General features: G+C 42.0%; 1 non-coding gene and 1 pseudogene across 1 annotated transcript; both read left to right on the top strand.

Annotated features, from left to right (window-relative positions):
- Nucleotides 1-1,314: 1,314 nt before the first annotated feature.
- LOC141415746 (U1 spliceosomal RNA) lies at nt 1,315-1,477 on the top strand. Its single transcript, XR_012440701.1, has one exon. It is a non-coding gene; the product is annotated as a U1 spliceosomal RNA (small nuclear RNA).
- Nucleotides 1,478-3,712: 2,235 nt separating this feature from the next.
- LOC109701410 (programmed cell death protein 10 pseudogene) lies at nt 3,713-13,163 on the top strand (annotated as a pseudogene).
- Nucleotides 13,164-17,898: the final 4,735 nt, after the last annotated feature.

Here is a 17,898-nt window from a genome sequence, read left to right as displayed (position 1 = left end):
TTATTTCACACATGAACATTGATGCAAAAGTTCTAATGCAAACCTGGTGCCAGTAACTCACATCTGTAATCCTGCCTGTTCAGGAGATAGAGATTGGGAAGATCACAGTTTTGAGGCCATCCCGAGTATAAAGTGGCTCAAGTGGTAGAGCACCTGCCTAACAGACATGAAGCCCTGAATTCAAGCCCCCATACTCAATCAATCAATCAATGAATAAAGACAATCTTTGGAATCTTACACACTTCAAAGTGACTTCTCCCCTTTTTACAGCTGCTGAAAGAATAAAAAGCTCTCAGTTTCAATACATTTCATTTGCTCCTTGATGTCTTAAGTAACCATGAGCTTTTTGAGGACAGGAGCTTTGATGAAAGGTAAGGCTGGTGAGATCCTCACCAACTGGTTTTGCTTGAAGAAAAGGAAGAGTAAAGGGATTGGGTGGGGGTAAGTTGGAGGGTAGAAGGGTAGGCTGCTCAATTATGTACCTAGTAACCTCAGGGAGAAGTTGGGCTTACAGCTTTTCTATTTAGTGGTAAAAAGCTGGATGTGTGTCAAGTGTCTGCCTGTAATCCTAGTGACTCAGGAGGTAGAGATCAGGAAGTTCGTGGTTCAAAGCCAGCCCAGGCAAATAGTTCGCAAGATTTTATCTCAGAAACACCTATCACAAAAAAAGGGCTGGTGGAGTGGCTCGATGTGTAGGCCCTGAGTTCAAGCCCCAGTACCACAAAAAAAAAAAAAAAAAAAGGATATGGATTCTGAGCAGAGTGAAGCCTGTTTTCAGTTTTATGCTGATGGAAGTGCTGTTGAAAATGTTCTGAGCATGAAGCCCAGAGATCTGAGTTGGGACAGTTATGGCCAGGATGAGAGTAGTCAAAACTCAGATTTGCCTTATTTTAAGTAAAGATTGTGTGAATTAATATAAGTTGTGTGTTATGATTATTAAATTGACCATTTTAGCTTAGTTTCATCATTAGTAATGTATAGTTAGAGGGACAATCCATTATTATGTGTGACATTTTGGAGTTGGTTTTGAGCAACTGTATTCCAGGTATATTCAACAAAAAAGGACTTAATATACTTTAGGTGTTTAGGACTTCAGGTGTTTGAAAAAATCATTTAGAAGCTGAATCTGATGGTGCATGCCTGTAATCCCAGCACCCTGTTGAGACAGAAAGGTCAGGATGAAGAGCTCAAACCAGCCTGGGCTACATAATGAGACCCTGTCTCAAAACAAAACAAAATACTAGAAAATTTGGAGGAGCAGGCTTTAGGATGAAGATCTGAAATGACTCATAGAAAACTATACCTATCAGTAGTATACTTACCTGGCAGGGGAGATACCATGATCATGAAGGTGGTTTTCCCAGGGCAAGGCTTATCCGCTGCACTCTGGATGTGTTGACCCCTGCGATTTCCCCAAATGTGGGAAACTCGACTGCATAATTTGTGGTCGTGGGGACTGCATTTGTGATTTCCCCTAAAAAAAAAGTAGTTGTGTTTGAGAACTCACCACTGGCTGTGATCCAGTGCTCAGAGGGATAGGCTCTAAGCTTACCCCAGCAGCCCTGGTTGCTGCTTGAGCCCAGAAGAGACAGCCTGCTCCACTGCAACTTTGTCACATCATCCACAAGGCTGGGGAGAGATACTGGTGTCTCTACACCCTACCTGCTCATGGATCACTGCCAGAAGCAACAAAGTCGCCTCCATTTCTTTTCTTACCAAAATCTCTTGCAAGTACTTCCAATTTGTGGAACCTGTTTTGCATACACAACTAGTTTTAGGAGAGGTCGCTTTCTAGTCTCTAAACAGAAAAGAATAATCAAAGTCAGATATATAACATTCAGGGCACAGTGCAAAATGAAAGTGCAGAGCCCTTGGGCTGGAGTAGTAGCTCAAGCTGTACAGTTCCTACCTAGCAAGTGTGAGGCCCTGAGTTCAAACTCTAGTACCACAAAAAAAAAAGTACTAAAGGATGATTTTTCCTTTTTCCACAGTCTCCCTCTTGTCATGGTGTTTTTTATTTTTTACTTAATGTTCTAAGGCAAGAAAAATTAAAATTATAATTTACCTTCATCTTTACATTGTGCAATGCCAGTTTTAAATGCAAATAAAGTACAAAATTTACTTTGTAGGGACTGAAGATGTGCTCCAGAGGTAGAGTGCCTGGTTTGCAAGTGTGAAGTCCTGAGTTCAAATGCCAGTCCCAACAAAAACACAACTTACATTGTAGAGTCACTGAAATTACGTGTTTTTGTAGCTTTCACAGGCATATATATTTTGCTCCTATCAGAACAGAGGACATGCTACAAAAAGTACTCAACTGCTTTTACTTTACTTTTTTTTCCCTTGAGACAGGTTCTTACTATGTTGCCTAGACTGCTCAAGTTCCTGGGCTCAAGTAATTCTCCCACTTTAGTCTCCCAAGTAAGTGGAACTATTAACTATAGCTATGTGCCACTCTGCTGGCCTTTATTTCACTTTTTTTTTTTTTTTGGTGGAATTTGAACTCCCGGCCTTAACACTTGGTAGGCAGGCACTCTACCACGTGAGCCACACTTCCAGCTCTCTATTTCACTTCTTGGCATGCACACTTTCTCCCAATATCCTCTACCACTGAGCTATGTCCCAAGTTCCTGAATGGAAAGCAGCATTCCTTATCATATTGTCAGCATGCCTGTTTATGCAGTTGTAGACATAGCTGCTTATCTTGTACTGACTGACTGCCTGAATGCCCATGCATCATCACCACACATGCACTGGGATTCTCTGCTTATGGAGTATTGCACACATTATAGGGGAATGAAGGCAGCAAGGAACAACAGATACACAGCTTTCAGAACATGCTCCTTTTCCCATCAGACATCACTTACAAAACACAAATTCAAAAATAAAAATTTTAAGATGACAAATGCAGAGCATTAAGCCAAGTGTGTTGTCCTAAACAGTGCCACTGCATAAGTGGAATGACAATGAAGGTGGCCCTAGGCATAGAGACAGTACAGGTAAGAACTGATGTTGACTCCAAATGACCATAACCAGTATAGAGTGCTTATAAGCAGATGAGTGAAGGGCTGGAGGTGTGGCTCAAATGCTAGAGTGTCTGTCCTGTGAACAAGCAACCCTGAGTTCAAACTCAAGTACTGCCACCAAAAAAAAAAAAAAAAAAAGGTAAATTGCAGATGAGTGAGGCTGGGAGGTGAGATGAGAGAGAAGAATGGAGCAAAGGTACAGAGGAAGCTATGTGATGCGATGAAAGAGCACAAAAGATGTTGACTTTCTAGTTCTGCAAGTCCTGTGTCCTGTTTACCACCCCCACACTGGGCAATGCAGATAGTGTGCAGCCCCATTGCTAGCTCATATGGTGACTTTAAGTGGACTAGAAAAAGATACCCGCTTCTTCAGATACTTTACCGCCATCTATTGGAAAACTGTCATCATAACTATGTAGGTTAATGATGACTACAATGAGCCATGTCTCATGATAACAGTCTGTACACATGAGTCGCAGCCCTGCCTGTCACCCACAGAGTTTTTAGGTGACACAATGCTGTTAACTCACAACCTGAGCTTAGCAAACTTAGTGGGTGGCAAGCAGGAGTTGAGGTGGCAGGCCAAGGGTGGTCCAGCCACACCCTGACTTCCAGCCTCAGAGGTGGTCAGTTGAGCATTAGAACTAGTAGTTCCTCATTTTATATTGTCCTGTCCCTGGCAGCCCATGAAGATTGTTGCTCTGGGAGCCTTTGGTCAGTTCCTCCTAAATAGACCACCACCAACAAAAAAATTTATTTTTGCTTTTGACTAAAATTACATCATTAGCATATTAACTCATGCTAACTAAAAAGTCTGAGCAGTAGTTGTGGGAGGTTGCTCACACCTGTAATCATAGTTACAGGCAGAGATCTGGAGAATCGCGGTTCAATGGCAGCTGGGCAAATAGTTTGAGAGACCCTATCTTGAAAATGCCCAACACAAAAAAGGACCGGCAGAGTGGCTCAAGTGGTAGAGTGCCTGCCTACCAAGCGTGAGGCCCCAGCTCAGCTTGAACTCTTACCTAGTGAAGTCATATCTCCTAGCAACCATTAACCATTTTTCTAACTTCTATTTTTGCTATTACTTAAACACAGAGAACATGTGTCTCAGATGGATCTGATTATGATTCAAAACATGGAGACAGGTACTTTAGGGTGGGCTTGTTACTTCCCAAAATATTTAGGGCAAAAACTCAGCACAAGAGCTGGAGGAGTGGTTCAAGCAGTAAGAGTGACTGCCTAGCAAGTATGAGGCCCTAAGTTCAAACACCAGTACCGACAAAAGAAAAACAATGAAAAAAAAAAAAAAAAAACTCAGCACAAGATTTTAAACATGCCAAGAATCAACTGTAATTAAACTGAATTTCTAAAGTTTAAGCTATTATATCCTCAATTGTACTGGAGGACCACTTTGTCTATATTCATAATAAGGAGATGTTCTGCTTTTTTTGTTGTTTTCTTTTTGGGACAGGGTCTCACTAGGTAGCTCAGGCTGGCCTCAAACTCGTGATTGCCCTGCCTCAGCATGGGAGGACTGGGATTACAGGTGCTTACCACCACACCTGGTTGGCTTTACTTTTTAAGAGTGTGCTGGGTATATTTATACCTTCTGAATTAGGATATTTCCAATTGAACTTTTTTTTGGGGGGAGGGGCTGAGTTGACCTCTGCTTAACACACTTTATAGAAAAAGAAGAGATGTCATTGGGTCACCTAAGATGATAGCATTTATGAAAAAACTAATAATTGTTTTAAGTCATTTTGGGGGCAGTACTGGGAATTAAATCCATGCATGCTAGGCAAGTGCTCTACCAACTGAGTTATGCCTCCAGCCCAAGAATAATTGTTGTTAAATCCAATATATTGACATTATCCAGTCATCTTTTGGCAAAAGTTAAAACTTTTTTTCTCTTTTGAGCCTGAATAAAGAATCACAAAATTTCAAGAAGAGAAGGAGGAAGAAGAAAGTAACAGCTCGCTCACTCTTGGGGTTTAAAAAGGCCTGGCTCAGCTGGGTGCTAGTGGCTCATGCCTGTAATCCTAGCTACTGAGGAGGCAGAGATCAGAAGGATCTTGGTTTAAAGCCAGCCCGAGCAAACACTTCACAAGACCCTATCTCAAAAATACCTAACACAAAAAGGGCTGGTGGAGTGGCTCAAGGTGTAGGCCTGAGTTCAAGCCCTAGTACTGAAAAAAAAAAAAAAAAAAAAGCCTGATTTAGGAGACAGGAAACCCAAGTAAGAATCCTAACTCTGCAATCCACTCTGATCAGGAATCGCAGTTCAAAGCCAACCCCCTGGGCAAATAGTTCCCAAGACCTGTCAGGAAAAAAAACTGTCACAAAAAAACGGCTGATGGAATGGCTCAAGCTGTAAGAGTGCCTATCTAGCAAGCACTGAGGCTGAGTGCAACTCCACCCCTGCCCCCAAAAAAGAGTTCAAGCTAAAATATCCTAATTCAGAAGGTATAAATATACCCAGAACAAGGAGTGTTATTTTGAGCCTCTCAGCCCCCACCACTTGCATGTCAGACAGGAGGTGCTCCTCTTCCCCTTTTCTATTTAACTCCTGCTTTGCTAAATAAATACTTGCTAAACTTTGGAGTTTCCTCTTTTTTTTGAGAAACCCCTCAAAATACTTTTGACTGTGGACTTCAGGATCCTGTGATTTGTGTGGAAATTGAGAAACCTAGCCAGGATTACCCCTTCTCTCTTGTCAGGGGTCCTCTTCATCCCTTTCCTTTCTCTGATGACTGACAACCATAAAATCAAGATATTTAACAGTTCTATCAGTCCCTCATATCCTAGAGAGCTCAGCTACAGATAAATATATCTTCCCTTTGGGATTTGGTCCAAGGGCCTTTCACGTCTCCCTCACTAGATCATCTGGCCTTTCCCAGGAAGCTCTTGGCCCAAGCTGATGGGAATAACAAGGCTGCTGTGTTCACAGTCTAAGGAAGAGAGTTGGGTGCAGCACATATAAGGCTACCCACTCAGACTCTAAAAAGGCTTTTAATCCAGAGGGACAGTGGGAGGAGGGGAGAGGGGCTGAAGGAAGTACCCATTGAGACAGTCATTCCTGGGTTTGAAGAGCCAAAAATATTCCTATGCTTCCAGGGTCTGGCTGTTGTGTCCTACATCTGCCTCAGATACATGCACACACATGCAATTATTTACACATGCAAATACACAAACATACGCCTGCTATGTGTAAGCATACATGTTTATGTATGTGTATATACATACATGATCACCCCTATACACAGATGCTGACTCATAGAAATAAACTCGAGTAGACATACGCGGATACACATCCACATGCTCTCACACTACTTCTGGGCAAGTTGCATCACTGGGGACATTATTGTCAGCATTTGCTATTTTTATATATATATAATAGGATGATATATAACATGTAACAGCACGATACATAACAAAGCACACAACATAATTGGGAAAGAAAGATTATAATTCTAGGGCTGGAGACATGGCAAGTGGTACACTTGCCTAGCAAGCTTGAGGCCCTGAGTGTAGACCCCAGTACCAACAAAACAAAACAAAAAATACTTATGCAGTTACACTTTCTGCCTGGAACTCTTCCAAATTCTTTTTTTTTTTTGGCTGTACTGGGGCTTGACCTCAGGGTCTCAAACTTGCTAGGCAGGCACTTTACCTCTAGAGCCACTCACTGGCCCTATTTTGTGTTGGGTATTTTCAAGATAGGGTCTCAAAAACTACTTGCCAGGCTGGCCTAGAACCTTGATGCTCCTGATTTTTGCCTCCTTAGTAGCTAGGCTTTACAGGTGTGAGCCACTTCCACTTGGCTCTTCTAAATTCTTTATGTATATCACTGTGTGTGTGTGTGTGTGTGTGTGTGTGCGCGCGCGCGTGCTGGGGATTGAACCCAGGAATTAGTATATCACTGTGTGTGTGTGTGTGTGTGTGTGTGTGTGTGCGCGCGTGTGCTGGGGATTGAACCCAGGAATTAGCATTTGCTATTCTTGTTGCTCAACTCCATACTTCTTCATGCATGGGGTGTCATATGTAGCCTAAGGCTGACTTTTCTTTGGGGCTTTTTTGTTGCTGTCAGTTTTGGTGGCTGAAGGGTAATGGCTGGTTGTCAACCAATTTAGGAAACTTGTGTCATTGAGAGACACACAAAATCCGGTGCTAGTTACAAGCAAAGTGTTGGGGTCTAGTGGGACACTAGGGTATGGAAGAGTGAAATGTGTGCAATTCCTTTTGTGGAAGATGGATCAGAGGTGCTTGCGGCATGCTGGGCATGGTAGAGCATGCCTGTAATCCTAGCACTCTAGAGGGTGAGGCAGGAGAATCTCAAGTTAGAGGCTAGCCTCATGCTTGCTAGGTAGGCGGTGTTACCACTTGAGGCACTCCTCCAGCCCTTTTTTAAAAAAATGTTAGTTTTTTTGGCAGTACTTAGGTTTGAGCTCAGGGCCTCATGCTTGCTAGGCAGGCACTCTACCACTTGAGCCACTCTACCAGCCCTATAAAGCCCATATTTGTGAAGCTTACATTTTCTGTAGGATCAGTGGAATTCATTTCAGTTTGCACAAGCTGAACACTTCATTGAACAATAGTGAACAATGGAGAGGAAGGGTTTGTGCACCTGTGTGTTCTTTGGCTAATTTTCTTGAATGCTGTACTGTGAGCTGGAGAGTAGGCAAGTTCTGTCTAGATGGAGTCAGGCTAACCCAGATCTCCATGGAGGAGGCACCCTGACCTGTTAGCAGAAGTGCAGACACCTCAGGGAGGATTAACAAGGCATCCATTAACCTTGATTGCTTTTGGGGAGGAAACCGAGCAGCTGGGATCAGGGCCCTGTGCAATGACATGAAGAGGTTCTGGGAGTCTCCAGCGAAGGACTCTTAGAAGAGGCGGGGCATGACCTGGGCCACAACTAATCTGGTGAAGGGCAGGAACTAATCTGGTTTTAGCCTGGCATCGTCTTTGGCTCTATCCTTTCTTGACCTTTCTGCTTCCTGGGGCTAAGCTAAGAATGTATGTTGTTGCCTATATGATGCCAGGCAAAGGGAGGATTTTCTTATCTGCCTAACACAGTTCTCCACCACTGTTTTTCCTAAGAAATTTTGAATCCATAAAGTTCTCTCTTTATGAGGTGCAAGTCTCAGTTGGGACAGCAAACTCCAATCAAAGGTCTGAACTGCTAGATTATCAAATAGAGCAAGGGAGGTTTTGTATGTTGACTGATACAAATTTGAGAAAATGAGTTAGGAAGGGAGATGCAGGGGAGGAGCCCTGAATAAGTTGACTCACTTTGAGCTCTACAAATTCTAAAGTGGGGATGAGTCATGGTCACTTTGGTCCCAAGCAGAGTGACTACATGGAGATAAGTAGTCTTATTGTTTGGATCTAAAATGTTCCTCAAAGGCTCATGTGCTAGCTGGGTGCTGGTGGCTGATGCCTGTAATCCTAGCTACTCAGGAGGCAGAAATCAGGAGGATTGAAGTTCAAAGTCAACCTGGGCAAATAGTTCTTGAGACCCTATCTCGAAAAAAAAATCACAACAAAAGGCTGATGGAGTGGCTCAAGGTGTAGGCCCTGAGTTCAAGCCTCAGTACCGCAATTGGAATCTGAGGGCTTTTGATAAAGAATAGAAGGGCTGGACGCTCCTCAAGGGATACTTTGTACTTTTTTTTTTTTTTCAATCTTGGCTGTTCCAAATGCCTGGCAACCACTCTGGGAGACTTGTGCTTTGGCTGCAATAGATTCAGCCTCAGATGACAATGCCCCTCTGCAGCTGTGTCAGATGTCCCCATCTGGTCTATGAGGATCACCTCCCCACCCATGGACATTGTGTGCATGTGTGAGCCTGCCTTCCATTTCTTTTCTGTTCTGTTCCTTTTTTCCTTTCTGGGTGTTTTTTTGTTTGTTTGTTTGTTTGTTTCTGGCTTGAAACTGTTGATTATCCTGCCCCAGCCTCCCAAATGCTGGGATTACAGATGTGTACCACCATGCCCAGTTTCATGTCTTTTTTCCTATTTAAGCAGTACTCCTCTCATCCTCATCATGATGTCAGTCAGAGTACTGTTCACCTGTGTATTGCAGCATAAGTCCTATTTGTGATTTGTGATTTGTATCTCACATCTCACACAAAGCAGACTGAGCTTACCACCCCATGCTATTTGTGATTTGTATCTCACACAAAGCAGGCTGAGCTTACCACCCCATGCTAGGAAACTTTAGTGCTGGTAACCCTGTGGTTACAAAAAGCTAGCAGCCCTAGAGTTGACAGAGTAGCTGAGAGCTGCTGACTCTGACTGAGAGAAGAGCTGCTAACACTAGGATCTGAGTGCTGCTGGCATTCAAAGCTCAGAGCTGCTAACCCTAGGGGAGCTGTCCTTTGCTGTTTCCTGGTTTCTGTCCAAATTGAGCAAAACCCTTAGCCACTTGTAGCACTCTGACCTCACCAATGGGGTAATCCTTTGATGAGTTCATAATTTAATGGGCTATTGGGAGGTGATGGAAACTTAGGAGATGGGACCTAGTTGAAGGAAATGAGTCCTTGGGGGCCTGCTCCTGGGAGCTAGATCTTGTCCCTGATCTTTTCTTCTGACTTTCTCTATGTGTGTACGTGCTTCCCCACTGTCATACGTGAGCAGCTTTGCTCTTCTAGGTGTTCCCACTGCCTTGATGCTTGGCCTCACCTCAAGCCCACAATGATGGGGTCAAGTGGCCATGGACTGAAATCTCTGAAATCATGAGCCAAAATAAACCTTTCAATATTATTTATTTTTTTGATTAGTGCGATAGTTAATTTTATGTGTTGGTTTGACTGGGCCTAAGTGATGCCCAGATAGCTGGTAAACATTTTTTCTGAATTGTGCCTGTGAAAGCAGTTCCAGAAGAAATTAGTATTGTCTAGATAGACTTGAGATTGCCCTCACTTATGTGAGTGGGCATCATCCAATCCACTATTGGCCTGAATCCAACAAAAAGTCAAAGGAAGGTGAATTCCTTCTCTCTTCTTGAGCGAGGACATCCATCATGTCCTGTTCTTGGAAGCTATCATTTCTGGTTGTGAGGCCTTCAGTCTTAGTGAGTGATGCCTCTAGACCTCCTGGACCTCCAGCTTGCAGAGGCAGATGGGGAGCTTTTGAGCCTCCATTACCTCATGAGCCAATCCCTCATGCTAAATTTCTGAGTATCTCTATATCTCCTATCACTTCTGTTTCTTTGGAGAATGCTGACTAACAGAAGTATAAAATACAATCTTATAGTTAAAAACTCAGAAAGTACAAATGAAAAACAATGAAGGATTTCCCTTCTAGTTCTTTTCCCAGACATTAGCTTCCTTTCCAAGCAACAATCAATTTTAACAATGTTTTATTTATTCTTCCCAAGTCTATGCATATGTAAGAAACAAATATATAGTTCTTTTTTATACGTAGATAACAAATACAGGTTCTTGTTTTATTTATGTCATCTTTTTAATTCATAAGCAAACATACACGGTAGTAAATATTATTAATATTTTTGTTGTTGTTGTGGTACTGGGGTTTGAACTCAGGGCCTACACCTTGAGCCACTTCACCAGTCCAAATTGTGATGGGTTTTTTCTTTTTGCGGTACTGGGGTTGAACTCAGGACCTACATCTTGAGCCACTCCACCAGCCCATTTTTGTGTTAGTTATTTTCGAGATAGGGTCTCACAGAATTAATTGTCCGGGGCTGGCTTGGAACCATGATCCTCCTGATCTCTGCCTCCTGAGTAGCTAGGATTACAGGTGTGAGCTACTGGCACCTGGCTGAGGCAAAATATTATTATCTTCATTTTATAGATGAGGAAATTGAGGCACAGAGAGGTTAAGAATTTCCCTAAAACTACGAACTTTGTAAAGAATAAGTTGAGATCTAAACCTGGGGAATCTGACTTCAGAGACCTACACTATTATAGGTCTACTATTATACATCATAATACCAATATTGTCATACAATGTCCCAACAGTAAAATCTATGACTGCTGTAATTCCAGCAACTCTGCCTTTTGTTTTGTTTCATTTTTGGGGGTTAGAGGGGTTTGAATTCAGGGCTTTGCACTTGCAAGGCAGGTGCTCTATGCTTGAGCCATATTTCCAGCCTTAGTTTTTTTGTTTTTTGCGGTACTGAGGTTTGAACTCAGGACCTACATCTTGAGGCATACCACCAGCGCTTTTTTGTGATGGGTTTTTGAGATAGGGTCTTGAGAACTATTTGCTAACTTCAAACTGCAATCCTCCTGATCTCTGCCTCCTGAGTAGCTAAGATTACAGGAGTGAGCCACTAGTGCCTGGTTCAGAATTGATCCCTCTAGCAACTGAAAAGAAGATCAGCATGCATTTCTGAAAAGTAGTCTTATTTAATTTTTTTGTTTTCTCAAAAGTTGTTTTGAGTTTATTACAGAATTTTCATTTCTCTTCAAAATTGTGCTTCAATAAATGATCTTGGGACTGGGTAGGGGTGATGTGGTTCAAGTGGTAGAGTACTTACCTAGCAAACAGAAGGCCCTAAGTTCAAACCCCATCCAGATCTTCCCTGGCAAAAAGAAAAAAAAAAGAATCTCATTTTTAAAATTGGGTGTGGTGGCTCATGCCTGTAATCCCAGAGTACTGCAGAGGAAGGGGATCACATGTTCAAGGCCAATTTGTGCTACATAGTGGGACCTATCCTTTTATTTATTTATTTATTAGGTACTAAGGTTTGAACTCAAGGCCTACACCTTGAGCCATTCCACCAGCCTTTTTTGTGATAGTTTTGTTTTGTTTTGTTTTTTTCCTGAGATAGAGTCTTACCAACTATTTGTCCAGGCTAGCTTCAAACTGCAATCCTGCTGATTTCTGCCTCCTGAATAGCTAGAATTACAGGCCTGAGCCGCCGGCACCCAGCTTCAACCATATATTCTTGATATTTTCCTGTAAAGTATATATTGACTCTCCTTCCTTTCTCTTCATCCTTTGTTTTATGACTGTACACTATTGCAGTGTTTGTACAACCTACAGATTCTTTAACCTGTCCCCTATACCTGGGTGTTTGGATTGTTTCCAGTTTTTGCTTTTAGAAACATTGAAATGCAAATACATATAATTTTGTGGTTAGCTTTGATCCAAGATGTGTCAGTGGCCTCCTTTTGGCTTGCAAAGCAGGGTTTGGCTCTGAGCATATCTATGCAGCCCTTTCTTGGGTGTTCATTCTGCTGCTGAGATCTTCGATCTGAGGTGATTATATTTTCCTCCTCTACTTAGGTGTTGATTTCTCGTAGGGTATATTCCAGTTGTACTTATATGCCTCCAGAGCAGAAACAAAACTGGAGGGAGTAATACAAAGGCAAGTGATTTGTGTCTTTTCAAGCTGATGTTTACAAAATATCCTCAGCTGCCGGGCAGTGTATGTTTTGTGCCCGTTCTTTATCACAAAAAAAGAGAAGAAATATTGCAGTGAATGAAGATTCCTCTGCATTTTAGCACTGATTTTCTACTGAAATTGATGTTTAAATGAGGATGACAAATGAACGATGAAGAATGAAGTTGAGACCACTTCCACAGTTTTTATGCCCCTCTATGCAGTCAGGCACCCCATGTTTCATGAGCTAGAATGAATAAATCTGTCTGCAGCTCAGACACTGAGAGCTGCTTTCATTAAGGCTGAAAAAGAAAATTCAGGTCTCACAGACATCATTATGAAAATTTTAGAGGAAAAAACTGTAGAAGCTTCACGGAGTCCCTTTTTCCTATGGCAGCTGATGATATAGAAGAGAATATGATTGAAGGACAAGAGCCAGAATTCCAGGACCTAAATGAAAAGGCACAAGCCTTAAAAAACAAATTCCCAATAAGATCCCAGGTGAGATCTATGACAGAGTGAGGTTTCTCCCACAATCAAGGATTATAGCTAGTGCAATAAAAGAATTACTTGAGATACAGCGAATTATGTTTTCAAGAAATACCAATACCAGAACTGCAGGGCACTCCAATACCAAAAGAAAGAATTTGGAAAGCACTCCAAAAGCTTTAGTGATACTCTGAAAACATATTTTAAAGATAGCAAGGCAATAAATGTCTTTCTAGGTGCCAACCAATTTGTCAAACCAACGTGATACTTCAGACTTTCTAAACTATGGCCTGAAAGTTGTATGTGTTAAGAGGTGTACTTCTCAGTGGCAGTATTACACTGCCGTTATCTGTAAATTTTAAAGTTAGACTGTATAACTGATCAGTCCCCCCGAAGGGATCTCATCCAGGATGCTGAATGGGATTATTGTCATTTTAAACCACATTTTTGTAAAATGTAGTTTAATTATAATCTCACGCTAAAGATTTTCTTTTTCTTTTTTTTTTTTGTGGTACTGGGGTTTGAGCTCAGGGCTTACACCTTGAGCCATTCTGCCAGCCATTTTTTGTGTTGAGTATTTTGGAGATAGGGTCTCGGGAACTGTTAGCCTGGGCGGACTTTGAATCCCGATGCTGCTGATCTCTGCCTCCTAAGTAGATAGGAATACAGCCACTGGTGCCTGACTTACACTGAAGATTTTGCATCACTTTTGCTATTATCATCTTTTAAGAATTATAAACCAAAACAATTTATGCGTTAATATGTCATTATATAACATCCTTAAAAGAATTGTAAATATTGGCGTTTGTTTCTGATGTTTTAACTTGAAAGAGATATGCTGCAAGATAAGGCATTTAACAATATTTGGTGGCAAATATTTAATAAACATTTTACATCTGTTAAGCATTAAAAATATTTGTCAAATATATTAAATAAAGGGAAAGAAATTCCTTCCTTCCTTCATTTTTTGTGGCCGTGATTGAGCCAAGGGCTTCATACTTGCTACATAAGGGCTCCATCACTGAACTGCATCCCAGCCCTTGCGTTTTTGAGACAGGGTGTTGCTATGTAATCCCAGGATGTTCTCAGTCTCAAGAGCCTCCTGCCTCATCCTCCCAGTGGAATTACTGACATGTATCACCACACCTAGCTAAGAACTGGTTTCCTAATGAAATTGTATACTTTTTCCTTTACATTAAAAATAAGAGATTTATTAATGCACTATATATATCATTGTATTTTTCCAAGACGAATGTTTTTTGAGGTGCTGGGAATTGAACCCAGGGCCTTGTGCATACTAGGCAAGTGTTTTACCACTGAGCTACATCCCCAGCCCTAGATGAATTTTTTTATTTTCTGGTTTTCCCATTATTAATATCGTTATCCAGCTACTTGCACTAAAGGTAGAGGCAACTTATACAATACAGTTACAAAGTATTTTTCAAAACATCCTTAGTGACTTTGGATTTCATGTAATCAGAATGTTTCACACTTTTAGTAGTTTGTTCTGTTTTCAGTTCTGTTTATAACTTTTTGAACCAGACAAGTTTAAAGGGGTTAAGTTAGAAAGTACTGTGCCATACTTTAATCTAAAATTTTTAGAAGTAGTAGAATTTTCTAATGTATATGATGTGGAGTGTGTGTGTGTATGCCTGCACACACGTGCCTGCACAGAGAGCAAGAATGAGAGAGAGAGAGAGAGAGAGAGAGAGAGAGAGAGAGAGAGAGAGAGAGAATGAATGAGACCAGGGCTGGTGCAGTGGTTCAAGTGGTAGGTTACCTGCCTAGCAAGCCTGGCAATCATGAGGCCTTGAGTTCAAACCCCAGCACTGCCAAAAAAAAAAAAAAAAAAAAAAAAGTCTGGAACTAGAGGTGTGGCTCAAGTGGTGGAGCTCCTGCTTTGCAAGTGCCAAGCCCTGAGTTTAATCCCCAGTTCCACTAAAAAGAAATAAGGAAGAAAAAAAAAAAGGTAAGTCTGAAGAATATGGAAAAGGCAGCATTATGGGAAGAATTAAATGCATACATACACCACACACACATATATGTATATAATGCTTAAAACAGTGTTTTGGTTTTTTTTTTGTATCTTTTTAAAGCAAGTCAGAATGTGCCACTCCTGTGTTCAAAACTCTGCAATGACTTTTCCTTTTACTCCTAGACAAAGGTGATATCTTTGCAGTGTGCCTGCAGGCTCTCCATGATCTATCTTCCACCCCCATTTTGCTTTGGTGATGGTGATGCTAGCTGCTTGTGTCAAAGATTGAGACTCTTTCCCTTCTGTTTTGCCATTATTTAGAACTTCAGAGGGCTGGCAAAGTGGCTCAAGGGTTAAGAGCACCTGTCTTGCAAACATGAGGTCCTGAGTTCAAATCATGGTGCTTCCAAAAAAAAAAAGCCAGTTGCTGGTGGCTCAGGCCTGCAATCCTAGCTACTGAGGAGGCAGCAATCAGGAGGATCACTGTTTGAAGCCAGCTTGAGCAAATGGTTTGTGAGAGCCTATCTTGATAAAACCCTTCACAAAAAAGGGCTGGTAGAGTGACTCAAGGTGTAGGCTCTGAGTTGAAACCCCAGTACCACAAAAGAAAGAAAAAGAAAAGGAAAGGAAAGAACTAGTGGGAAGGTTAAAAAAAAGAGAGGGGAGGAAGGCCTTTTTTGAAGTCCTCACTTCTTAAATGCCCTGACCTAGGAGCCCCATATATATACACACATTCCATTCATGAGAACTTGTCACATAGCCACCTGGATGCAAGTGGGACTGGAAATTTTGTCTCTGACCAGGCACACACCTGCCTTCTCTGGACAGTTCTACCCACATGAAAGAAGAAACATGATTTTTTGGTGAACTGAAGGTCAATTCCACCATACCTTCTATCATTTTCTACCACTCCTCCTAATCCTAACCCTCTCCAATCTCTCTAGCCTCCTTATTGCTCCATGAATACTCCAGGTACACTCTGCCTCATACCTTTCCTGGCCCCCAGGTGTCTACTTGCTCTCTCATGTCCTTCATACTGAAATGCGTGCTCCAAGTTGCCACTTAGTACCGGGAAATTATGGCTGGGCATGGAGGTGCATATCTGTAATCCCAGCACTTGGGAGATTGAAGCAGGAGGAGTTTGAGTAGGAGGTCAGCTAGGGCTACATAGTGAATATCAGATCATTCTGGGCTACAGAGTGAGACTGTCTCAAACAAACAAAAAGTATATTATGTCCTAGATACTTAAAATTCCTTCATTAATTTTTAAATAATTTAAGAATTCCCAATTAAATCCAGTGAGGGATAAGAATGACCGGTGTGCCTCAATTTACATAGCCTGAGAGTGGGGATTTCAACATTAAATTCTGAGAGCATCCATTCCTGTATTTCCTCTGAGAAGTAATTGCTCTGCCAAACATTTCCTACTGGGAAGGAGATCACTTTACAGTTGAGTATTCTGGGACTTTGAGCAGCTACATTTCCCAGGATAAATTAATATAGGCCTGATTTTGTTTTTAACTTGTCTTACATGAGTTGAGTTAGTGCGAGAGGATTTCCAGCAGTTGGTTACCCTGGACATACTGGATAAAACATTCTTGGACTTTTAGACATCTTTTTTTCAAATCCCTTCTGTATCACCCCCAGAGTGAGAATTCTTTTTTTTTTTTTTTTTGTGCTACTGGTGCTTGAACTCAGGGCCTTCATCTTGAGCCACTCCACCAGCCCTATTTTTGTGAAGGGTTTTTTGAGATAGGGTCTTGCAAACTATTTGCCCGGGCTGGCTTTGAACCATGATCCTCCTTATCTCTGCCTCCTGAGTAGCTAGGATTACAGGCATGAGCCACCAGCACCCAGCTGGAGTGAACATTCTAAAATGTGAGTCACATCTTGTTATTCATTGGCTTAAATTGCTTCAATTTACCTCATCTGCACACCTTACATGATGAATTCTTTAGCCTGGCATTTGAAGCCTTTCTTGTTCTATCCCTCTTCTCTCTCCCTGGTTTCAACCTCTTTTAACTCTCCATCTCTTCTCTCTTTTTAAATTGTTATTTACAGTATTGAGGTTTGAAATCAGGGCCTCCTGCTTGCTAGGCAGGTGCTCTACTGTTTGAGCCACAACCTCAGCACTCCTCCCCCCTTTTTTTGAAACAGGGTCTCCCTATGTAGTCTAGGCTGCCCTAGAACTGGAAATCCTCCTGCCTCAGTCTCCTGAGTGCTGGGATGACAGGCGTGTACCACCATGCCTGGCTTTTCCATCGTAACACCTTACTTGTTGTTGCCAGAGCATACTGTTTTATCTGTCACTCTTTATTGTTGCACATGCTGCATTAAAATGTCTTTTTTCCCTTGAAAAATTTCTGCTGGTCCTCTTGATCTCAGGTCAGAGGATACCTCTTTCTGGAAGCATTCCCTTACTAAGCCCCAACTCTGAGGAATGCTCCCTTTCTGCACTTTAACTCTTTTGCTCTCTTATCCCTGTCCACTGTCTGTGTCCCCAGCAAGAATCACTTGAATGGGCTTCATAAAGCCACCTCCCCACTTTTCTCCCATCAGTTCACTCAGGTACTGAACAATCATGGTTTCCAGTGATGTTGACTGTGACCTCCAGGCCATCCTCCCCAAGGGAACCAGTACTTGAGAGAAGTATGGAGGTGAGAACCCAGGAGAGAGCCCAGGCTCAGCCCCTGGGGAATCCAGTTGCCTTCTATGCCCAATTAGACCTTGAGCACCTGCTTTCTGGAGTAATAAATGCTAATCTATAATATTTACAGCATGCCTTCTATGTCCCAGGCAGGATTCTTGACCCTCTACCTGTACGTGCATTTGTCTTATGTAATCTTCACAAAAATTATGACTGCTGGCAACTAGAGATTAAATAACTTGCCCAAGGTCATAGGATTCAAATGTAGGCATTGTTTCTGGAGTCCTTGGTAATAACGACTATCTGTAGTGCCTTCTTGGCCTCTGATTTCCAATAAAAAGGCATCTGCCTAGCTTCTGTGGGAAAGAGAATCACAGGGTCCATTCCTGAGCCAGTAGACAAGGACC

The sequence above is a fragment of the Castor canadensis genome, chromosome 1 (assembly GCF_047511655.1).
Source record: "Castor canadensis chromosome 1, mCasCan1.hap1v2, whole genome shotgun sequence".
NCBI lineage: Eukaryota > Metazoa > Chordata > Mammalia > Rodentia > Castoridae > Castor > Castor canadensis.
The sequence above is the reverse complement of the archived record's forward strand: the minus strand, read 5'-3'. Positions and strand labels throughout refer to the sequence as shown.